We start from the raw sequence: 27,024 nt of genomic DNA on the forward strand, positions 1-27,024 counted from the left end.
TCTTGTATGAATAAAAAGAAGGAATTTGTTTTCAGTCCTACGTAATTGAAGGGTTTCTAAATGTTGAAATGTAAATACATATTGACAAATTAAACAAAGAAATATCAAATGTGGTTCATGCTATTAATTAAAAACTCATTAAGATCTCAAGACTAAATAAAATAATGAAGTTTGAATTTTCAATTTTGTAGTTATGATTAAACAAAAACGGAAATCATATACAATTGAATCAAAACACGACTATAAACATTAATGTAGGCGGGACCTATTCCATACTTGGTGGTTAGCCTTTTTTTCGAATGAAAGATAACATTTTTTCTTTCCTTACAAATAGTTTAGTTTTTTTTCTTTTTCTTTGTCATTTTATGAAAGATTGTCTTCACAAAGTAAACTAAGAAAAATAAGTGGAGACATTCAATTTACAGGCAACCGGTCACAAACAAGAGCTTTGGCCCCCAACTGAAATAATTCTATCATTCTCTCCAAAGGAGTCCCAAAATTCATTGAATTCTACACAACTCTCTAGTACTGCCAACACGGCACGCCAATGTTTTCAATGCGAAAGCAATGATTTAGTGAACAAATACTAAGGCTTGTTTGTTACACCTGTTTAAAAAATGTTAATGTGAAAAAGTATTTTAAGTTGAGTTCAGATAAATCAAATCGAATTGGATTTGAATTTGAAAATATGTTTGGTAAAATATTTAAAAATTATATCAAAATTAGATAAAAAACCGAATAGTTGTTTAGTATATTTTAAAAAAAATATTTTTAAGACAGAATAATTGTTTGGTACATTTTCTGAGAATGTTTATTATTTGATTCGAAAACTTTTTTGTTTTTCAGTTTAAATAATATTAAATAGTTTGGTAATTTTTTTATCACTAAATTTTAAAAAAAAATCTCCATAATAATTTCAACTATTTAAAAACTAGATATTGAGTACATTACCATTTCGGTGCCATAAAGGAGTCAAAATAAGAAAGATACTCATACTGTATTATAATAATGATTACAATTGAAAATGAAAATGAGTTGATAATAATCATACTATATTATAATTATCATTACTTAGTACTTACAATCATTGGGATGTATAAAGATGAATATATCAAGGATCATATTCATATACAATACTAACCAATCCAATGGAAATTTGTGATTAATATTTTAGCCCATTTTTAACTACTGATGCCAATTCAAACAGTCAACCCTGTTAAAACCATTCGCATATCTATAATCCATCCATGAAGACAGCACCATGACCACTGGATTTCATAAACTTCTTCAGCAAAAGAACCAAAATTGCAATAGTAAGTCCACTAGCAGCCCACGTGAACAGGCGATCATCAGCAGGTTTTTGAACCGTCATCTCTGCCCTTGGCGGCAGAAGATGATCACTTGAGCCTCTAGCATAAATCTCTCCTGATGCTTTAACTCCTGAAGGGCTGGGATTAGCATTGGCAGGAGCCTCTTGTGATGCTCTAGCTACTGTCGGGCTGGGATTAGCATCGGCAGGAACGTCCTGAATTTCTTCAGTAATCCTTTCACCCACAGCAGGATTTGGAAGCCCTTGCTGGGAGGGCATACCCCCAGCATCTTGGGAACTTTCTTGGGCTTCTTCAGAGCAGTGTAGAAGGCTGAGTTGAGGAACAGGGGGTGCCTTTGCTTAACATATATTCATGAATCTGTCATCCAAAAGTTAATTAGACCAAATCATGCATAATGTTAAAAACACACAAGAAAGATTTAGCTAAAATATACCTCATCAATGAGCTTCTGACGTTCAGGAGTCCCAAATCTTTGGGCAGCTTCACGAGATTTGATAGCCAAAACACACCTCTCTTCCTTCTTATAAGCGAGTGATCCCCATGCACCATTTGGGTTGGTAGGCATGAATGCAATTAGTGCTACAAGGGCAGTACGCACAACAAAAAGACAATTTCTTTAGCCCAGAGCAAAAATTAAGAATAAACAGATGTGTGTGCATATGCCAAGTTGAAAAATCTGAGGCAGATATCTAACCAATCTGCTAGGAATTGTTTCTAAAGAAGCAGCAATATTCAATGGTTTTTTAAACAAAATTCTATCCAGGCTAACAATGGTCTACAGTCCGAATATATCAAGCTAAATGATTGACTGCATGAAAATGAGCACCACTAATAAAATGAATGCTACGTAACTTCACAAGACTTTAGAGAAAGTGGTATTTGCTAAGCTACTTCAAATGTAAGCTGTATAAGATACAAGAAGCACAGATATATCTTTATTCAAAATAGTTGCAAAAGGAAACACTGTTGCTTGAACTGCTTTCAATTGTTTATACTGCTTTTCAAAAGATATATACTCAAAGATATAAAACTTTGACAATAGATCCAACTTCATGATATTGTACACAGAATGGATCTTCGAAAAGACCACTCAAAATCACATCCACAAAAAGCCAAGAAAAATAAAATTTACCACTTCATGATGGTTGCCAGTGCTTTGGATGGTGATTTGAAATGCTTAAGCATATCTTAGTCCGGGTTTCAAAGCGCCCATTAGGCTGAAAAACAAAAAGCATATAAAAGGTAACTAGCACAGAATAACCAGGAGATGAGGAGCAATGCTTTTTAAGAGGGCAATATCCGTACAGTCAACAGCATAAATGATGGGGGCTTAAATGGATATTCAGCAGGCAACTGAATCCGTTCATGATAGATTCCACCTTCAAATTCAGTATCACGCGGACCCCTGATGGCGAATTGCCATTCAAATATATTCTCCTGTGAACAAAAACCATAAGCTTAACAAAACCAAAACCTTGCATAAAGCACAGAAACAACCAAAATTGAAAGGGAAGACTCCCTTTCAAAAGAAAACTTCACCAATCAAATTACGTATATTTTTAAGAAAAATGCTATGGACACCGACGCTTTGCATCAAATTTTTACACCGAACGACGTATCCATTGAATCAGACAAGCCACGTATTACATTAACAAATATTTCGTGAATGAACGGTCGTCCATCAAATATGGACGACCGTCCATTGTTATTGGACGGTCGTTCATTTGAAATAGACTCCCGTCCATATTATATGGACGATCGTCCACCTAGAATGGATGCCCGTTCATAGTTTAAACTAAAAAAAAATTGGCCTAAATAGTTTATGGACGCCCGTTCTCCTATGAGGACGGGCGTCTACACTGTAAAGTTTAAAAAAAAAATTATGGACGCCCGTCCAATATTCAATGGACGGGCGTCCCTCACTGCTTAAATGGACTAAGAATCTGCTTAAACGATCATTGCATAAACATGTTTGTTCAGTTTGGAATCTGCTTATGACCCACATTATTTGGAATCTGCTTATGACCCACCTACTAACTGGACTATAGAATCTGCACTGCAATTAGTCAATTTTCATCTTTCTTCTAACCATTTTCATTAATTCTGGTGCAATTACATATCCAATCATGTTTATCCTATGTATATATAACATACATGGCAATAAAATTTGCAGCATGAACTTTTTAATACACATGAGACTGCCAATGAGAGTGTCTTGTAACAACTGAGCAATCCTTATATACAGTTTTGAGCTACTTTTGAAAATCAAGAAACTCAAAAATCATTGATCCAGTTGAGGCTGTGGACATAAGTTATGAGCCATATGGAGCTGATGTTGCTACCTTCCGTGACCCAGAAGTGTCATGACTGGCAACAGGTTTGTTGGCCAATCGACGTTTGCAGCGTTTGAGAACAGATGCCAGATTCTCTTTTCCCTTTGGGAAAGCCACATCACTAGCAACAATGTATGTTCGTCCCTCTCGACAAGATATAGCAATCTCTACGTCCTTAATGATGTCTAGATCCATCGCTGTAGTTGTGCATTTCCCTCTTCTTGGTTTTGCAGAAGGGGACAACATGTTTGTTCAGTTTGGAATAAACAGGCTCTCATCCCTCATTGCAATGCATATCCTCTTGAAGTACTCTGTTTTAATCAATTTTGCTTGCTTTTGAGTAATAAAGAATAAATCACTCGTAATTAAGAGTAATGCTACGGACACCAAAATTTTACACCGAATTTTTGTACTGAAGGACATGGTAACCAGTCAGACTCGATCACGCTGGAGTCTTTTGTGAATAAACGGCCGTCCAATATTTATGGACGCCTGCCCATATTTAATGGACTCCGGTTCATATTGTATGGACGGGTGTCCATTTGCGTCCAAAAAATTTTAAAGAAAAAATAATGAAATTAGCATTACTCAAAAGCGAGCAAAACTGATTAAAATAGAGTACCTCAAGAGGATCTACACTGCAATGAGGGAGGGGAGCCCGTTTGCTCCAAACTGAACAAACATGTTGCTCTCTACTGCAAAACCAAGAAGAGGGAAATGCACAACTGCAACGATGCTTCTAGACATCATTAAGGACGTAGAGACTGCTATATCTTGTCGAAAGGGACGAACAGGCACTATTGCTGGTGATGTGGCTTTCCCAAAGGGAAAAGAGAATCTGGCATCTGTTCTCAAACGCTACAAACATCGATTGGCCAACAAACCTGTTGCCAGTCATGACACTTCTGGGTCACGGAAGGTAGCAACATCAGCTCCATATGGCTCATAACTTATGTCCACAGCCTCAACTGGATCAATGATTTTTGAGTTTCTTGATTTTCAAAAGTAGCTCAAAACTGTATATAAGGATTGCTCAGTTGTTACAAGACACTCTCATTGGCAATCTCATGTGTATTAAAAAGTTCATGCTGCAAATTTTATTGCCATGTATGTTATATATACATAGGATAAACATGATTGGATATGTAATTGCAGCATAATTAATGAAAATGGTTAGAAGAAAGATGGAAATTGACTAATTGCAGTGCAGATTCTATAGTCCAGTTAGTAGGTGGGTCATAAGCAGATTCCAAATAACGTGGGTCATACGCAGATTCCAAATAACGTGGGTCATACGCAGATTCCAAACTGAACAAACATGTTTTTGCAATGATCATTTAAGCAGATTCTTAGTCCATTTAAGCAGTGACGGACGCCCGTCCACTGAATAATGGACGGGCATCCATAAATTTTTTTTAATTTTTTTTTTTTAAACTTTACAGTGTGGACGCCAGTCCTCTTATGAGGACGGGCGTCCATAAACAATTTAGGCCAATTTTTTTTAGTTTAAACTATGAATGGACGTCCATTCTAGGTGGACGACCATCCATATAATATGGACGGGAGTCCATTTCAAATGAACGAACATCCAATAACAATGGACAGTCATCCATATTTGATGGACAACCGTTCATTCGTGAAATATTTGTTAACGTGATACGTGGCTTGTCTAATTCAGTAGATACATCGTTCGGTGTAAAAATTCGGTGCAAAACGTCAGTGTCCGTAGCATTTTTCATAAATAAATTATGCATGGAAGACTCCAATTTTTCAATTCAACAATAATCAAAACATCAACAAAAACACATTTCCAAAAAATCCAAATTTATTTAATAAATCTATAAAAATTTGAAATAAACAACAAAATTAAGTAATCCATACAAGCCACTGAAACTGAACAAATAGATCTCTATGCTAATTATTTTTTAAAAACCAAGAACATTTTAAAAAAAAAATACTGAAAATATATAAAATTTATACGAAATAGTCATACGATCCTTGAATGGAAGGCTCATGAAATCATCTGATGGATTAGATTGCATCTCTTTAACCTCCTGTGAGACTCTTCACAGCCGGATTCTTCAAATTGTACTTATCGTCCGCCATTGGATTTCGATCTTATTTATGATTGATCAACCACCACCATTTGATTTGAAGACTAAACTCTTCTCTACAACGAGAGAAAAGGAGAGGAGAGGGGAACTTATTTGTTGGCTGATTTTTTAAGCTCCCAAGATCAATTAATATTTTGTGAGTGAGAAAGTAAAGCTCAGACTAGTAATTTTAGTGGGTCTTGTGGGATTGAGTGTAACTACAAAGGATAAATAAATGAGTAATGATAAGTTCATAACCCAATCTCATAACTTTCTCTCACAATCTTTAACATGACAGTTGCCTGAACTCAAAATTGTATATAATAATATATATTCTTTATTCTATTTTTCCTTTAAGCACATTTAGACCTAACTTGATTGGTCCATTTGGCACTATGTTTGCCTAGTCCATAGCTCATCAAGTAAGGTCACTGCACAAGAATATTACCTTGTAAGTAATGACAGTCATTAAGACTGTAATCTGTTTTTATTATCTATAGTATAATTGCATTAAATTCATTTATTATTATTATTATTATTATTATTACTATTATTATATATATATGGAAAGACCACAATTAACATAACAAGCAAAAGTAATTAGATGTGTATCAATGATATTGTTCCATGAGTTACAAAACTAGCTAGCTACTTCGTCTTAATTTTTGAATGGGCGAGGTAGATTTAAACTTTCCAATTTCACTTCTAAAGGCTCAACGGATGGGGCAAGAGCTTTATAACACACATCATCATGAAGAGTCTGAGTCGACCCCTCTGGAGATTGTGGAGAGGGGGTAGGAGCTTTATAATACACATCATCATGAAGAGACTCAGTCGACCCATCTATAGATTGTGGAGAGGGGGCAAGAACCTTATCATGATGATGATGATGATGATGATGATGATGATGATGGCGGCGGCGGTGGTGGTGGTGGTGGTGGTGGTGGTGGTGTTTATTATAACATCTTGACCCCTCTAGAGAGTTCGCAAAAGAAGCAGAATATTCTTCATCAGCAGCTTCAAGTGTAATCATTATTATATATAATGGTTATGTATAAACAACATTTGAAATGCATGCATAAATTAACACTCACCAAAGTTACATTAAGATTAGTTCATTCTTACCAGAAAGCAAGAGGACCAAGAGCAAGAGCATGAATGAAAGCGGCTTTATCTCCATGATTAAGACTAAATTTGACTACGCAATAAGCAGTGGACAGGGGTATGGTTCATGATATGGAACAGACCCAGTATCTACAGGCATAAATGACATACTCTAATTGACATTATATTTATATATGGATACAGTAACGGATCCAGAAATTTCTGTTAGGGTGAATCAAAATAAAAACTAATTGTACATTAATATTTTTGTCCATTAATATTTTCTTTAGGGTGGGTCAAAATCTAGAAATTGTATATATTAATATTTTCAAAAAAAAAATTTGAGGGTAGGCCAAACTAGGCTAGATCCACCCCAGCATGGATAATTAATTAATTAATGTGCTATTAAGACTGTAATATGTGTTCTAGATTTTTTATTATCTACTACTTCATGACTGCATTAAATTCATTTCCATGTTAGTGTAACCTTATTTTTGAACTTTAATAAGAGATATATGTTTTTTTTTTTGTTAGTGACCGTAGTGTCCAAACCAATTTGTACATACCTTAACTAATCTCAGAGTTTATTGAATATCCTATAAGCTCAATATCATTGTATTTATTAATTTACTATTTAAAGAAACAATTCCTCAATAAATTACTTATATTTTTGTAGAAAATAAATAAATAATTAATATTACTATTTTTGTTTTCTCATCTAAATGCTTCTTATGACTGAGCACGTGTACAGCACGTGATATTAACCCATTCAGTTATCGTCCCACTACTGCTACAGTGCCACTACTGCATCGTTTTGGGCCTACTAAGTTAATGGCCCACTCAAAAGCCCATGAAGCTTTCATGAGCCCATTACATTAAATAATTAGGGGAAGTTTCAAATAATCAACAACTACAAATTAAACAAAAAAAAAAAAAAAAAATTTATTTGGACTGACTCGCTTCATTAGATGCCCTCATTTGAGGAGAACTCGATGATCTCAGGAATTCTTTGGGCGTATCCAAAGTATAGTCAGTGGGGATAGTTGACCCCACTGAAATTATTAAAAATATGTATATATTTTATAGTAATTAATAATTTTGATCCCATTCAAATTTATGTTGATTCGTTAAAATTATTCATATTTTATTGATCCTATTAAGATATTTTTATATTTTATTAATCCTGATATTCGAAAATACTTATATTTGTTTTTTTTACCAATTTAGATCTTTTAACCCCCATTAACTATAAATCCTTGTTATATTTATACGGACATTTTTTCAGAGACGATAAGGCCTTGGAGTCTGATTTTTTCAGAGACGATAAGGCCTTGGAGTCTGATTTCAACACCAATCCCAATTTCCAATACCAGATCATCATCAGTTTTTCTTGTAAATGAGGGAAATATTTGTGCATATAATCTGAACAGGCACCGTATGTTTATTTTGATTTTTGATTATCATTTTAAATTGTAAACAAAAACAGAGAAAATTTGTGGTCTCAATTCTGTTACAATCAGCATTACTCAGCTAGCTACTTCAACCTGAATTCATTAATCAAAACATGGTGGTGTGTGCAAGAATTGGAGGCCCAATATAATTCTTAAAGAAGCAGGAAGGTCGAAGGGAAGGATTGCTCCTGTGTTCATTCGACATCTTCAAACTCCTAAGTCCCAACTAGCAGGATTCCGCATGCTCATGTTCCGGGAGTTTTCTCTAATTCTATTTCAGCATCAAAAGCAATCTCACTCCATCCACTTTCATCTTCCAGTCATCCTGAAACATTATAATTAATCATTAACTTGATATCAGTTGCTAGTTCATTAAGAAAACTCATACAATGATGTGAAGGGTAAGGGTGTTTGCATCTGGTAAATCGCTAATCCTATTATGACAAAACTCATCAAATTCTGTGTTGCTTCTTTGATTGGAATTGTTACTGAGGAGGATGAACAGCTTGGAAAAGATAGAGAATGAAGCTCCATCATAGAGCTCAAAAGAAATGAGTTTAATGGTTAATGTAATTGAGATGCAATGGTGAATCTAGAGGGGACGAGTATTTATAGTGGCATTGATATGTTATGCCATTAATACTAATACTATATGTTAGATTATGCAATTCGGAGATCCATTTCTGGGAAATGTTTTGCCGACGACGTCCCACCATAAGTAACAATAGGAGATTATAGGGTCTAGGGTTTGGGATTAATGTTACCTTACTTGGATCATGGAATCATAATCTAATCAACTTTTTTTTTTTTTTTTTTTAACCAAAGTGTCCGGGCCAATTTACGCATACCTCAACTAATCCTCGAAGGAGATTAGAATATCAACCCACCGCCATGCAATCTCACTTAAAACCGCGGATGCTTAGATGGAAAATCGAACTTGAGACTGCTTAATCAACTTTCTTGAATCTCATCTACCTTTTACTCTCCACCGTCCTTGTTTTTAGGTATTGTAGGAAAAATGTCTTCTTCTGACAACATCTCTACCAACATAGACGAGAAACGATAGAAAACAAAATTTACTTGGACAAAAATAGTGTCGCAATCTTAACATTATTTTCTCTTGAAAATAATATCCGTAAACAACAACAACCCAACCTTACCATAGATTCAAAGTTTTGGTCTTACACTAATGTTCTAAATTCGTTTTAATGTTACAAATCAAAAGGCTTATTTTGGGAAGGTTATATGTTTTAAATTATTTAATTATATAGTCTTTATTTATTTTTCTTAAACACATGTAGACAAAGCTTGATTGGTTCGTTTGGACAAATAATTTGCCTAGTCCTAAGCTCATTAAACTGAGATGGAATTAGAGGATTACAACCTTGTAATATTAATGCCATTAAGTATGTAATTTGGCTTAGATTCTTTGTTATCTAATAATTTATTAAATATACTGAATTTACTTCCATCTTTAACCTAAATAATTAATAATTATTGAATTTACTGCCGTATAAGAAATTCAAAAGTTAAATGTACTAAATTTACTTCCATATTAGCTAACAACTTCCATCTTTAATATAAATAATTAACAATTATTGAATTTATTGCCATATATATAAATCATTAAATATACTATACTGGATTAGTATCTTATAATAAATGTAATTAATACAGTAATCTGTTGTGTAGATTCTTTATAAGAAATATATTAAATGCGCTTCCATATTTGGTGAAGACTTCTATTTTTAACAAATATAATTTATAATGTTCATATTAGGTAAAAACTTCAATTTCTTTTAAACCTAAGTAATAATATTGCACATATGATATATGTATACCATCTCTTGAATATGAAAACTGATTATGATTAATTACATTAATCACTCTGTGTTTTTAAGTCAATATTGTCAGGGACCTTAAAATAATTAACTTATAAAAGCTAATATAACATAACACACATAAATAGATTAAATCAATTGAAGAAGAAAAATTTATAAACTATTCAAAATAAATAAATAATTTTTAATGAATACTATCACAATAAATTAAGCATAGTAATTAGGGGTGGGTGGATTTGGGAACCCAGCCCAAACCCTTGGAATCGGAACCAGAATCTACAGGTTCCTAAGATTTAGGAACTAGAATCAAAACTCATCAGTTCCACCTCGGGTATCCGGACCTCGGTTCTGGTTCTGGTTCCTAAAGTGTGGAACCAAAACTAGAGTTGTACAGTATCGATTCCACCAAATTTGGAATTGGAATCTGAACCTACACCCCAACTAACTGTTGGTTGCAATTCTAGCCTGAAAATTTACACACCCTTAATAATAATACAATTTATCGGACCGACTATTGCTATTATACAGCCATATAAAAATACATTTTACAAGTGTTACGTTTTTAGTTTACAGATTTCATATCATGAGGTTAGAAATTTTACGTTAATGTATTTATTACAACACTATACTATAATAAAATCATATCTAACCATCTCATCATATTCTATAAAAGCCCATCTTGTGGAAGGACTTATTCACACACACAAAACAAAAAAAAAAATTGGTTTCAGTTAGTTTAGGAGGAGAAAATCTAGAAGACAAATGATGAAGAGGAAGAAAAAAATCAAGTATTTTTCTTTTATCGGATCAATGATTTACCAGATTAATCCACCAAACAAGGTTAAGTTCCTATCAATAATGGAAATAGTTGGACCGGCTAGCTTCCTGGGATGCCCAGTTTGAGGAAGATCTTGATCATCTCAAGGTTGGTGGGATACTCCTCCGAAGGTTTTTCTAGAGACTAGAAAAGACCCTGGAGTCAAACTTCAACTATGATAATTAAACTTATACCTTCCTCTACAGGCTTCAAGGTTTTTGATATAAATTCAATAGTTCTTCTGTTCATGATCAAGAGTTGAGGATAAGATGTCAAGAGTGTAGCTAGTCATAAGTAATCAATTCGATTTTCGAATTCGAGATCATTAGTTTAATTTTCTGATAAACGGGAAATTTATTTGTGCATATAAATTGCATTTTTTGTGAAGTGTGAAAGCCATATGTTATCACATACTATTATTAATGAAAATAATAATCCAATTCTACAGTCAACATTACTGAGCAAGCTAATTTAATATTTGAACTATGTTAAGTATCCTGAATTTTACAAATAAAATCAGAACTCTCTTGACTCTAAGAGTCTGTTCTTTAGAGTTTAAAAATAAAGAAGCAGGAAATTTAAAAGTCAATACAACGAAAAGATCTGTTTATTCATCCCTCACATTCTCAATGCTGAAACTTTGTTGAGGAAAAGACCAACCATACATCCTTGGCGAAGCTTTCTGTTTCGTTAATTTTAGTCCCACATACTTCCTAGAATCTTCCCTTTCAAGTTGTATATCTAATAAGTGTTGGACATGAACAGCAGGTGGATGGATGTGGATGGAAGGGTAGCAAAACTCTGGTAAGTTACTAATCTGATTACAACAAAACTCACATTCTTCGTTGCTTCTCTCATTGGAATAGGATTTGAGAATGAAGAACCCGGAGAAGATAGAGAAAGAAGATCCATGGAGCTTCTTGAGATGTGTAGTGGAGACATATTGGGCTTGTATTTATAGGCATATTGAAGCCTATTGAGTATTGACAACATGTTAGATGATTATTTGATGTCTAAAGATGCATTTCTTGGATAGGTTCCACCGATAATGCTCCGTGGTAAGGTACGGTGGAAGATCATCAGTCTGTAGATTCATTTATGGGAAATATTCTTCCGGTGACGCTCCGCAACAGGATGATGGTATTACAACTAAAGAGAGTGTTTTAAATAATAAGTAGATTTTCCATTTTGATCATAAACTAATGTTCTAAGTTTATTAATTTTGAATAAAGAAACTTATTTCAGGAATGTAATGTTCATTTTTAAGTCTGTTGCAACTTGCAATATGAAAGAAGACTTTCATCTTCAATTTTCACTTGAAGTTATAGCCTTAAGTTTTATTAATATTACATTAATACTTAATGGTCATAATTAGGGTATCTTAAGAACACAAGTAATTACAAGAACAATGACAGAAAAATAACAAAGTTGATAGCTAATAAAAAACGGGGTTAAGCACTTAATGAAGCTGACCTGATACTTAGACAAAAAAAAAAAAAAAAATGCTGACCTAATAACTAAACAATATATCGATTCACATTTGCTTGTGCCCTTTAATTTCATGGCGAAGAATTGAGGTGGTTCTGCTGCAACTTTGCGTAGGCGATGGATTTCGGACAGGTAAATGTAAAGGCTTTCGTCGCCGATGCATTTGGTAAATATAGATAATTATGTTGTAGTGAGCCGATAAGAGGTCGAATATGCATGCATGGCTCAATATCAAAATTGCATAAGGCCGGAATAAATATATGTTTGTTATTATGAAACTAGCCAGCTACTTCATCTCCATGAGTTACAAAACTAGCCAGCTACTTCATCTTAATTTTAATGGACGAGGTAGATTTAAACTTTTCAATTTGACTTCTGGAGGTTCAACTGATGGGACAGGAGCTTTATAACACACATCATCATGAAGAGATTAAGTCGACCCCTCTATAGAATATGGAGATGGGGCAGGAGCTTTATAACCCTCATCCTCATGAAGAGACTGAGTTGACCTCTCTAGAGATCGTGGAGCGGGGGCAAGAGCTTTATAACACGTATCATCATGAAAAGACTGAGTCGACCCCTCTAGAGATTGTGGAGTGGGGGCAGGAGCCTTACCATGATGATGATGGTGATGATGGTGATGGTGATGATGGTGATGATGATGATGATGATGTTTATTATAACATCTTGATCCCTCTAGAGATTTCGCAGAAGAAGTAGAATATTCTTCATCAGCAGCTTCAGCTGTAACCAATGTTATATATAATGGTTATATATAAAGAGCTTTGAAATGCATGCATAAATTAATACATTCCATAGTGAGATTAAGATTAGTTCATTCTTACCGGAAAGCAATAGGACCAAGAGCAAGAGAACGAATGAGAGCGACTTTATCTCCATGATTAAGACTAAACTTGATTGTGCAACAAGTTGCGGTTGATGGTTTATAACATGGAAGAGACCCAGTATTTATAGGCATAGATGACATACTCTAATTGACATTATATTTATATATGGATATATAATTAATTAATTAATGTGTAATTAAGACTGTAATCTGTGTTCTAGATTCTTATTATCTACTTCATAATTGCATTAATTTCATTTATATGTTAGTTTAAAACGTATTTTTGAACTTTAATAAGAGATTATGTTTTTTTTTTTTTTTTTTTTTTTTGGTGACTTAACCAGTTTGTATAAATCTAACTAATTCTTGGGATCTATAACACTCTACAAAACCTAATAAATCACTTATACTTTTCTAGAAAATAAATAAATAATTTAGGTTTTTATTATTATTTTTGGTTGTACGTTTTGTTCAGCTCATCTAAATTCTTCCTACTTTAGAATAGAATGACGGGCGCCCATGAACTTTCATGTGCGCATAACATAAAATAATTAGGGGAAATTTCAATAAATTAACAACTACAAATAAAAAATTATTTGAATATTAAAAATATTAACATATAATTCAAAAATCAATTAGATCAGAATACTCATTTTTCTACTACAAATATAAATAAAATAATATTTTATGCAAATCATTTATTACAAACTAATATGTTTTACTGTTTATTTTGTCTGAAGAAAACATTGGTTCAGGCGACAAGTTAACAATAGACACAACACCTACGTGTAGGTTTTTCTTGGTCCGGTACTTGTCAACCACCATACACTGCACCCAAATTGATTTTCAGAAAATGCTACTTATAAAAAACTTGGAGAAAAGTATGCAGGCATTCAGAGAAAGTTCCAGGTTCACTTCTGCCCGAGCCAAAACGCCATCTCCTTCTCCTTCCTCCATGGCTCCCATAGCTTCAGCCCAAAGTTATCTTCTGAAGGATTTGGTTTTGATGCCATAGATTCTGAGAAGTTAATCTTGAATTGATTCGGATATAGACTTCATACTCATTATTTATTAAATAGTTTTTGTTTTTTGTTTAAGACATACAATTTTACGTAAGCCACAATATCCCAAGAGAAATAGCATTAATTTTGAGAGACAGTTAATCCATAAGACGTTATGATGATGGGTCCTTGGGAGTACCTGAGAAACACACATCCAAACCCAATCCACTTTTCCACTACTCTTCTTTTCTTCTATGGCATGGGGACGCGGAAGATATCACATCCAAAACTTATCACTTTTATCCTCTTCTTAGAATTATCCTCGTAACCTATCATTGTCGCTTTTTCACCCAGTCATGCCTCAACTCTCTTTTCCTATACATTTAGTTTCTTCAATAAACTTCTCTGTTTCTTTCACTTTCGTTTAAAGTATTCAAAACCGCGTAGTTAATCATTCACTCATGCATTTTTTTCCACATTCTATACGAGGTTCGAATCTTTTGTGCTTTAGAACATTCCAGAACTTGATTGATTTCATCACTACCCAAATCCCAATAATCTTCAAAAAAAAGCAGTGAGCTCTCTATCGCCCTATGGAGACGTTTACATCTGATCAGTGCAAGTCAATCAATGAAGACTTTGAAGAACCTTACAAACATACGTGTGCTACACTCCATCGACTTGTAATTACATTAACAACTTCCTTGGAAATGACTCTTATTAGCCCAATAAGATGTTGAAACGTGTCGTCACATGGAGTTTGAACCCAGTGGGACCCAATGTCATATGCAATATGCCCATGTCAGCAAAAGCATGCCATCCAAAGGAAATTTCCTTCTACTTTCAGTTTCAGGTCACTCTGTTTAGACAAGGAAATACATAATGCCTTTAGTTAGTAATAGTGTTCCTCTTTTGTTCTATATAATACCTTACTTGATCACCATTTGATTCTCACTTGATCACCTTTGATCTCACAGAGCGAGAGAGTGTTCATTGTTTATTGATATTTCTGCAAGCACTTGTAAGTAAATTTCTTCTTAAATTCTATCTCTTCTTTCTTAATTCCTCTGCTTTACAGAAATTACTTTGTGGAATGTATAAGCTAGTTTATATGTTGCAGTGAATTTGATGCCTTTTTTTTTTATTAGAGTTCTTATGAGTCTGTTCATTTCTCTACCTTGTTAAATCAGTCTGTTAGTTCCTTTTTGTATGGGTGGTTACTGATGACTTGCTTTGGAGAACTGTTTAATGAACTTATGAATGGTTTTATCATGTTGTTTTAGATAGTACCTACAGACAAGAAATTATATTCATTTTCTACATCTTAATTACTCAAATTGCCAAAGGTTTTAGGCGTTTACCAATGATAGTATATACATAAATGTGGATATGAGTGAATGACACGTAGTTCCTTAGACTTTTTTGGCTTATAATGAAGTAACTGACAAGATTGCTTCAAAAAGTTCATTTTGTGTTCACATTGTTCTTAAGTAATATATGCCTAAATAATCTGTTAGAGTACTAACTTTTGTGCTGGATATGGACTGCAGTTGAAATAGTTTTGACGAAATGGCTAAGACAATCAAGTTGTTTGGGTTTGCTTCAATTAAGCCTGCAAAAGCAGTGAAGAAATTTGTGGAGGGATAACCGGTAAAGGAACAGTCTATGACGTAGTAGAAGTTGGGCAAAAACAGGGTTCAAGGGCATATGCCATAGTTGAATTCACAACCACGGAAGCCGCAAGTTGATCGTTTTATGGGCTACTGAAAAACGTATATGGGATGGGGATTCTTATCTGAAAGCTTGTTATTTGGACCGTGATGCAATTCACCAAAAGCGACACACCCTCAGCACAGATTGACAATGCAAGGTTGAACTTTGGCTGCCAGATATCAGAGGAGAAGTTTTCTGTGCTCTGGTCCAGGAAAATGTTTCTGTGAAATTTGACTCGGATCTCAGAAACTTTAGCTTCTTGCTATCATATTATCTGAGGATTATAAGGTCGAGGTTTCTTACGAGACAATTTGGCAGATTGACTAAAACGCCCACGCGATCAATCTGTGAAGTTTTTGTCATCCAGGTTTGCTATCAAAACTTATTATTATGATTATTTGCTATAGCATCTGATAAACCTTGTGAGACTTCCTGAAATGGCTTTCTTCTAAATAAACTCTACTTATTTTCTGATAGTTACTTTAATTAAATGTCATCTGGTACAATTAACGTAAAAAATTGTTGCAACATGTATCTATTTCTTTGCTTCTTTTGGATGTTATATGTCAACTTGTTTTCTTTACTTCAAATTAGCAATGTCTTTCTTTTAATTAATAAACTAATTTCCTTGTCTTTTTTTTTTTAATAGTTATTGTGCTCCTCTTATTTATAAGAGATATCCACTGGACCGGACAATTGATTTTACTCCATCCTCCTGCATTGGACAATCATCTGCTATGTTTGTTTGGCTTCCGGCAGGGGCCATTTTCCAAAAGTTCTGAAAGATTTCTTTTTCTACAAGGAAAGTTCAGGGAAGTTCATCCAGAGGCTTTACTTCTCCTGCATTCTGATCTTGTCCCAACGTAGTCCACCTCAAGGTATTGACTTGCCATTTAGGATCTTGTTCAAAATCAATTCCTTGATTCAGCACGGTTGTATTCCTGGGCCAGCACTTGATGTGAAGTTCTTTCGCTTCGTTGATCCAAGCAGAATAGATATAGCATTCATAGAACATGCTTTGGAAAAGCTGTTTAATCTAAGAGAATGCTGCTAGACCCTGTAAGTTGCTCAAAGATCAATATGGAAACTATGCTAAGTCTCAGCCACTCCTTGATCGCCTGCTATTGCCTTGGATGATGGGTTAGTTACGTGCACAAGGTTTTGGTAACCCCACTAAAATATACTTTTGTGGTCCAGAAATCAGTCTCTCCAATTGGTCTTACGTAGTTATCCTACGACATTGATAATTTTCTTCGTGTTTCTTTCGTTGATGAGTATGGATAAATTGTTTTCAACAGTTTTATCTCCTAGAAAATCAGAAGAAAGGCGTACTGGAATATACAAAGGATATTGTCAACTCTCCGAAATGGCATAGTCATCGGAGACAAGAAGTTTGAAACTCTTGCTTTCTCAAATAGTCAGTAAGAGAGAATACTTTTGGATGTTTGCATCTAGACCTGGGCTTACTGCAGCAGATATTAGAGAGACTTGGGTGATTTTCATGAGATAAAAATGTGGCAAAATATGCAGCCAGACTTGGTCAGTCTTTGAGTGCATCCAGGGTAGCTGTGCATGTTGATAGGAAGGACATCAAATAAATTCCTGATGTAGAAGTCAAAAGAATGGAATTAAATATGTCTTCTCTGATGGGATCGGGAAAATATCTTCCCAATTTGCACAAGAAGTGGCTAAAAAATGTGGTTTCACAAGCTATACTCCATCTGCATTCCAAATTCGATATGGTGGGTTCAAAGGTGTTGTAGCTATTGATCAAATTCTCCAGTGAAGTTTCATTAAGACACAGTATGTTAAAATACGAATCAACAGCACCAGTCTAGATATTTTGGAAAATAGCAAATATCAGTCTTATTTTCTAAATCGTCAATTGATCACACTCTTGTCGACTCTTGGTATTAACGATGATGTTTTTGAAAGGAAGCAGAGAGACCATAGCTCAATTAGATGCTATTTTGACAGACCCTTCAAGGGCACTTGAGGCACTTGGATTGATGTCTTCAGGGGAGAGTACAAATGTTCTCAAGGAAATGCTTAAGTGTGATTACAGGCCAGATGCAGACCGTTTCTCTCACTGATGCTACAGACATTCCGAGCGTTAAGTCTGCAGGACTTGCGAACTAAAGCAAGGATATTTCTTCCCAAAGGACGGCTATGATGGGAACTCTGGATGAGACAGGCCGTTAGATATGGACAGGTCTTTGTGCAATATCTCACTCCAGATATAGTCAATTTTCTGATAGTTCTCCCCCCAGTCTCGTGGAAATGAATCAGGTCAACGTAGTGTTTGTAAGGGAAAGGTGGTGGTTGCTAAAAATCCATGTCTTCATCCAGAGATATGCGTGTTTTAAAGCAGTGGACTTGCCACCTTTGCACCATATGGTTGATTGTGTGTTTTCCCAGCGAAAGGAAAAAGGTAAAGCCCGTTTTTCAAAAAGTCTTATATTTCATGTTAGATTTTCTGAAACTGAAATGCTTGGATAATTTTAAGGCATATAGATTCTTTATGTTTAGTATAGTGTTGAATCCTAGATTACATGAAATACATTTTGTATGCATGTATTTACTAATATTTGTTCGTTCTCTTTCTCTCTCGGTGAGTTCATAAATTTGTACAGTGCAAGCTCAGAAATTCTTAAATCATATACCTGTTATCCGAATTCTATTTTACAACCTTTTTTTTTAATGGATATACCATCATTATCCTGATTATCAATTTAGAAACTGACACTAGTTTCATTATTGATTAGGCCCCATCCGATGAATGTTCAGGGAGTGATCTTGACGGAGACAATTATTTTGTATGTTGGATAATGATCTCATTCCTCCTTGTCAGTTTCAACCAATGGATTATAACCCAGGACCACCTAAGGTTTTGCATCGTGATGTTATGATTGAGGTATTGATCAATCTTTTAGCCATGTTAAGATTTATTTAGTCACATTCTTGATTCAACTCTTACTTCTAGTTGTTTTATTTGATTTTAATTTCCCCAAGTACACTACAATTAGATAGACATCACAAACAATAAGTCCTATGATATTCAAATATTTTTTCTGTCATTGCAGTTCTGCCCTGTAATTTTCATATGAAATTGCATCGAAACAATATCATCTTGTCCTCACCATTGATTTGTTAGATTAAATTTTCTCTGTTTCTAGCAAGCACATTGTGTACACTTAGTTTCTCTTGGCTGCTGTCTTGACATTTTCTCATAAAGTGTTCTATAACAAATGAACTAGTATATAATTCCTAAATCTGTTAATGCTGGATGTGTAGCTCAATAGCTTCATAGAGTGCATGATGGGTAATTAGGATACTCCTAAGAAACATTTCTGAGTTTGACCTTGAATTCTATTTCAGTAGGCATCAGATTAGAACTTTAATAATACATGTGGTGTTTGATCAATGCTGTAATCTGTTGTGGTCTTTTCCTTTGCCTTAACAATATATTGTTATGTTGCAGGATGTTGAGAGTACTTCGGTGACTTTATGTCAATGACACGTTGGGCATAATCAGTAATGCCCATGTTGTCTTTGCAGATAAAGAACCAAAGAAGGCAAGGAGTAGCAGTTGTCTTCAGCTCGCCCAACTATCCTCCATTGCCGTGGATTTTCAGAAAACTGTGTGGCAGCCGAAATACCAGGTGAACTACGTTGTCAAGAAATATCCAACTTCATGGATAAGCCTGACCATATGACCTATCAATCAGAGCGTGTAATGGGAAGGCTGTATCGAAGTAAAGGCATTGCACCACCTCCAGCAACTATCAAAGCCTTCACTAAGGAAGTAGCAATGAGGTCTTTTGATTCCGATATGAGTAAATGGTTTTCAAGAAATATGTCAAGAAGCTCTCTATTGCAAATGCGAGTATGATAGTAGTTTGAGTAACCTGAGTGAAGCATTATGGAATCGAAACTGAGGCTGAAATAGTCAGTGGATACATCATTAAAATGGCAAAATGTTTTCATAAGAAGGGATCTGGATGCAATTACTTCTGCCACAAGGTCAATAAGAAAGGACCAGGCCTGGTTCAACAAGGCAAGTGAGTCAGGTTCTAGTAATTCGGATGTTAATGATGTATATGCAAGGCTTCAGCATGGTATTATGTCACATACCATCACAGTTATGGGGTCATTGCATCAAAAAGAATTACGCGTGTACATTTCCTCAGCTTTCCATGGTGTATTCATGACACACTCATTGAAATCAAGAAGAAAAAGAAAATGAGCGACTAAGAGCAAGTGATGGACATTATTTTTCATCGCTAGTGCGCCATTTCAGTAATGGCTTGAGCTTTTAGTTGGTGGAGCGATTTGAATGGTGTTCAGTACCTAAGTATCTGCATATGCTTGTTCCTATACAATTAAGCTGCTTGTGTATAGCGACTTTATTCCTTACTCTATGGTGGAAGTGTGTTGTTGTAATATAGGTAATTTTCAAAGTGTATTTTGATCAGTACTGAAACCTGTATTCATTCCTGTAATAAAATAACGACCGATTTGTTGTGTGATCTCCTGGATTTGTTTTTTTTTTTTTTTTTATAGATTTGTTTAAAATATTAAATTCTATTGACTATAAATGGAGGAGGATGGCTTTGAAGACAAAAGTTGGTAAAATAAAAGATTTTATATCTAAGAATTAATTATTTCCTCTCATTGATTCCTATTGTCATTTGTATTCTCTAATGTGTGAAACTATGGAGACTGTCACACTGGATCAGCCCAAGTCAATAAATAAAAGTCTTGAAGAATCTTAGGTATGACAAAAACAATAAATCAAGATTCTCACACTAGTACAAAGCTCTATTACTTCTGACAGAAGTTTTGGTGTTAAAAAGAAAACCTAGCTGGCCCATGTCCATGTCCATGTCAATATTAGTTACTGTGAAACCAATAGTATCTCTCCCTTCTTTGACTCTTGTTTATGTGTTCTACTTTATCACTAACTAATCCATCTCAGTTACTTACATAATCTTGATTGAGTTAATGTTGGGAAGGGTTTCTTTAAAGACATACAATTTTACATAAACAATAAGAAGCAATATCCCAACACATCATCTCCACCTCCACCACCATTACCACGTCCCATTCCTTATAGCACTTTTATAATCAATTCTCTTACATTTCAACTTTCACCATACTCTTTTCTCAGCTTCTATATATATTACAATACATTGTGATTGAAATTCACTACAAAGTGATTATAAACTGCCAAATTTTGTAGTGACATTCGTTAACGATGATCACATAAACATAATTAAGTTGTAGTATGCAAGATCGATTAATATGGCTAAATAGAAATTACTTGCAGAAGGATATAAGTTTGAACAAGCCACAGTCAAAGAAAAAAATAGTAGCTAGTATTATTGATTTTGATTCATCAGTTACAAAACTAGCTAGCTAGTCATCTTATTTATATGGAGGAGGAAGTTTGTAATTAACCATTTCACTCTGAGCTTCTAATATACCCCTTCTGGGGTGGGCAGGAGCATTGTAACGCACATGATGATGATGATGATGATGATGATGAGGCGACCACTCTGGAGATTTCGCAGGCTGATCTCTGCCCTCTAAACCAAACATTGCTGATTCTTCATCTACACCTTCGGTTGTGATTAACTTTGTTTTGTAGGGAAATCTCCAAATGAGGGTGGTGTGTTATACGGTGGATAATCTCCACATGCAGTGTCTTTTGAACCCCTTGCACATTTTCCCTTAGAGAAACCCTCAGATATGCATGCTTTTTCACATTGATGTTTCCTGCTGATGCATACGCCTTTGAATGATTCGCTAGATGAGGAACGCCATCTTCCATGTGTTTGCTTTGCACCACCTTTTTCAAATTTTCAGGAACGTGCTCATGGATAATACTCTTCAAAATGAGATTAAAATTAGTTGTTCTTACCAGAAAGCAAGAAGATGAATGAGAAGAACTTTCTTTCCATGGTTAAGACTAAATTTGACAGTGCAAATAAGCACTGGTTGATGGCTTGTGACATGCAAGACGCCCAGTATTTTCAGGCATACATTATCTATATTATTATTAATATACATAAAATGAAGGTAAATTAAAGTCATTTACAGTTATGTTACAAGGGGCTATATCTCTTCATGGAGATCAGCTCTAGATTAATAAACATACTTTGACATGATAATTATGGATGTATAATTAACAATAATACTATTTTATTCATTCTTTTTTCATGTTTTTGTAAGATTTTTTTGTAAGTGTAGTATTACTTTACAATTAATTTATTAGGAGATCTAAGATCATTTGAATCTAAAACTATATTATGGTTTATAGTTATAAGATAATCCGAAAGCATTTTTCTAATATTAATTTACCAAATACGGCTTTAATATATAACAATATATCAAGTCAAATTTATAAAATAAAATAAAATACCAGTATTTTTAAAAGTTATAGTACTTTAATTAAGCTCAAAAATAACTTATGGGAAAAGCTTAAAATAACTTATTTGAGATTCCGCAAACACCTTGAAGATGTAAATTAAATTATTCTATATTAGAATTATAGAAAAATATCGGAAAATTTTGATTTTTCTGTAATTTAATTATAAGTATATCGCCAACAATAATGAGAGGACTAGATTTTGTAAATCACATATTAATAAAATACGATACATAAGAAACTTTATTATGATATGATATTAAAGTTTAAACAATTTATAAAAAAAAACATAAATACGATGATCATATTGTATCATTTATATTTTCATCTAATTAGTAATTATTAATATCATACCATATGAATTTTTTGTTTCATTTATCGATTCACTATCATGATTAATGAGTTCTAAAATTATTTGATGGTTATACGATGACACGGTATAACCATCTCCCTCAAATTTTTTCCGCGCTTAAAAACATATATTTTTTGAAAATACAAATTGACTATCGTTAATCTTTCATTAACTAGCCTAGTGGCTGTTGGAATTGCAAGTCCTGTTCTTGTTGGAATAGATATCAAGCCTAAAGCAAAAACTTGGAAGAGCTTCAACGCTTGTTGCCAAAAATGACAAAGTACTAAAGAGCTGAAAATAATGAAATAACATAGCATGAGGGAAGAGAAGGCTTGTCTTTTATTCCACAAGAAAATGCATATACCATATCAACAATCCCATTGGCTGGGAAAGTTGTGTACCAATTGTCAATACAGAATAAAGGTCTTGAACTAGAAGACATTTTTCGGGTTAATTAGTTTTTTTTTTTCCAAAACAAACATGAACTGATTTCACAGGGCAGCACAACTACAATCACACTAAAGAAAGATGATCACGCTTCATTGCAATATTCACCAGAGCAGTAGTTCATCATCGCGATTGCGANTTGGGATCTATTAAACACTCTACAAAACCTAATAAATCACTTATACTTTTCTAGAAAATAAATAAATAATTTAGGTTTTTTATTATTATTTTTGGTTGTTACGTTTTGTTCAGCTCATCTAAATTCTTCCTACTTTAGAATATAGAATGACGGGCGCCCATGAAACTTTCATGTGCGCATAACATTAAAATAATTAGGGGAAATTTCAATAAATTAACAACTACAAATAAAAAAATTATTTGAATATTAAAAATATTAACATATAATTCAAAAATCAATTAGATCAAGAATACTCATTTTTCTACTACAAATATAAATAAAATAATATTTTATGCAAATCATTTATTACAAACTAATATGTTTTACTGTTTATTTTGTCTGAAGAAAACATTGGTTCAGGCGACAAGTTACAAAATTAGACACAAATCACCTACGGTAGAGGTTTTCTTGGTCCGGTACTTGTCAAGCCACCAATACACTGCACCCAAATTGATTTTCAAGAAAATGCTACTTATAAAATAACTTGGAGAAAAGTATGCAGGCAATTCAGAGAAAGGTCCAGGTTCACTTATGCACCAGAGCCAAATACGCCATCTCCTTCTCCTTCCTCCATGGCTCCCATAGCTTTCAGCCCAAAGTTATCTTCTGAAGGAGTTGGTTTTGATGCCATAGATTCTTGAGAAGTTAATCTTGAATTGATTCGGATATAGACTCTCATACTCATTATTTATTAAATAGTTTTTTGTTTTTTGTTTAAGACATACAATTTTACGTAAAAGCCACAATATCCCAAGAGAAATAGCATTTAATTTTGGAAGAGACAGTTAATCCATAAGACGTTATGATGATGGGTCCTTTGGGAGTAACTGAGAAACACACATCCAAATCCAATCCACTTTTCCACTACTCTTCTTTTCTTCTATGGCATGGGGACGCGGAAGATATCACATCCAAAACTTATCACTTTTATCCTCTTCTTAGAATTATCCTCGTAACCTCATTTGTCGCTTTTTCAACCAGTCAATGCCTCAACTCTCTTTTCCATATACATTTAGTTTCTTCAATAAACTTCTCTGTTTCTTTCACTTTCGTTTAAAGTATTCAAAACCGCGTAGTTAATCATTCACTCATGCATTTTTTTCCACATTCTATACGAGGTTCGAATCTTTTGTGCTTTAGAACATTCCAGAACTTGATTGATTTCATCAGCTACCCAAATCCCAATAATCTTCAAAAAAAAGCAAGTGAGGCTCTCTAGTCCTACTATGGAGTCGTTTACATCTGATCAGTGCAAGTCAATCAATGAAGACTTTGAAGAACCTTACAAACATACTGTTGCTACACTCCCATCGACTTGTAATTACATTAACAACTTCCTAGGAAATGACTCTTATTAGCCAATAAGATGTTGAAACGTGTCAGTCACATGGGAGTTTGAGACCCAGTGGGACCCAAATGTCATATGCAATATGCCCATGTCAGCAAAAGCATGCCATCCAAAAGGAAAATTTCCTTCTACTTTCAGTTTCAGGTCACTCTTGTTAGACAAGGAAATACATATATGCCTTTAGTTAGTAATAGTGTTCCTCTTTTGTTCTATATAATACCTTACTTGATCACCATTTGATTCTCACTTGATCACCATTTGATTCTCACAGAGCGAGAGAGTGTTCATTGTTTATTGATATTTCTGCAAGCACTTGTAAGTAAATTTCTTCTTAAATTCTATCTCTTTCTTTCATTAATTCCTCTGCTTTACAGATAATTACTTTGTGGAATGTATAAGCTAGTTTATATGTTGCAGTGAATTTGATGCCTTTTTTTTTATTAAGAGTTCTTATGAGTCTTGTTCATTTCTCTACCTTGTTAAATCAGTCTGTTAGTTCCTTTTTGTATGGGTGGTTACTGATGACTTGCTTTGGAGAACTGTTTATATGAAACTTATGAATGGTTTTATCATGTTGTTTTAGATAGTACCTACAGACAAGAAATTATATTCTATTTTCTACATCTTAATTAGCTCAAATTGACAAAGGTTTTAGGCGTTTACCAATGATTAGTATATACATAAATGTGGATATGAAGTGAATGACACGTAGTTCCTTAGACTTTTTTGGCTTATAATGAAGTAACTGACAAGATATGGCTTCAAAAAGTTCATTTTGTGTTCAACATTGTTCTTAAGTAATATATATGCCTGAAATAACTCTGTTAGAGTACTAACTTTTGTGCTGGATATGGAACTGCAGTTGAAATAGTTTTGACGAAATGGCTAAGACAATCAAGTTGTTTGGGTTTGCTTCAATTAAGCGTGCAAAAGCAGTGAAGAAATTTGTGGAGGGATATACCGGTAAAGGAACAGTCTATGACGTAGTAGAAGTTGGGCAAAAACAAGGTTCAAGGGCATATGCCATAGTTGAATTCACAACCACGGAAGCCGCAGAGTTGATCGTTTTATGGGCTGCTGAAAAACGTATATGGGATGGGGATTCTTATCTGAAAGCTTGTTATTTGGACCGTGATAGCAATTCACCAAAAGACACTTAAATCATATGGTTTTGTATGAAAAGACCATTATACCCTTGGTTACCGTTTATGCCATTTAACCTTATCAATCAACTTTATAACCATTCTACCCTCATTTCTCTTCAATGACATCATCCTTTACACTTTATAATGGCCACATCTTGAAATACATGTGAATTGACCATTTTACCCTTCCATTCAAAAAAAGAAAATTACATGAAAAGGTAAATTTCATACCTTAAGGCATCGGAATAATAACGTGGGGTTTACAGAGCAGGCATTAAAAGATATTTTCAACTCAACAATGGGCCCTAAAATGCTAAATGCAGTCATTCTACATAGAAAAGTCTCCACTTCAAGGATAAATTTAGCCATTAAAAGATCCGGTACATACCCAATAACTTTAGTTGTGAATGGCAAAATCTGAAGATTTAAACAAAGTGCTAATGACCATAATGGACATTGTGAGGTAATACTTTCTCTAAGGACAGATAGTAAAATTTACTATTGTATATATTAATTAAAGGATACTTCAAGAACTGCACATATCATTTTTGAATTACTGAGATATTCATTAATATAAAAAATTACAAAAATAATCTAAATATATTCCATAGGCTTACACACACATAGCAAAGTCCGACCCCTACCCCCACTGCATCCTAATTAATTTTCACCCTAGCTATAAAGTAATTAGTTCAAGCAAAAAGTACTCTTCATTGCCTTAGTTAATTAATTCTTTAATGGCAAAAATTCAAAAAACTGGTAAGGTGTCAAGTTCCCATCAAATGGGAGATATGAACTGGTCAACTTATAAAAACTATTACTGATTGGAAAGAGAGACAGAGATGGGAAACTGCGGTAAAAAAACAAAGAGATCACTAACCTGAGAAGAAGAACAGAAAGATTTTCAATTAGGTCCAAATGTCGAATCTGAGGTGTTGACGACAAAATGGGAGATATAAGCTGAGTTGTATCTAGATCTGAAAGGAACTAGAAACGCAGCAACAATTCTTGACGGCAAGATGGAGAAAGTGTTCTATGGGTTTGGGTTGAGTCTGAAATTTTGTTGTATGATTTGAAATTTTCAGTGAAGAAGGAGAAGAAGAAA

At 34.1% G+C, this 27,024-nt stretch overlaps 2 pseudogenes; one reads left to right on the forward strand and one right to left on the reverse strand.

The window, feature by feature from the left end:
• Nucleotides 1–1,077: 1,077 nt before the first annotated feature.
• LOC116146206 lies at nucleotides 1,078–3,859 on the reverse strand (annotated as a pseudogene).
• A 12,267-nt stretch (nucleotides 3,860–16,126) lies between these two features.
• LOC116146207 lies at nucleotides 16,127–20,273 on the forward strand (annotated as a pseudogene).
• The last annotated feature ends 6,751 nt before the right edge of the window (nucleotides 20,274–27,024 follow it).

The sequence above is a fragment of the Pistacia vera genome, unplaced genomic scaffold, assembly GCF_008641045.1.
Source record: "Pistacia vera cultivar Batoury unplaced genomic scaffold, PisVer_v2 Contig474, whole genome shotgun sequence".
NCBI lineage: Eukaryota > Viridiplantae > Streptophyta > Magnoliopsida > Sapindales > Anacardiaceae > Pistacia > Pistacia vera.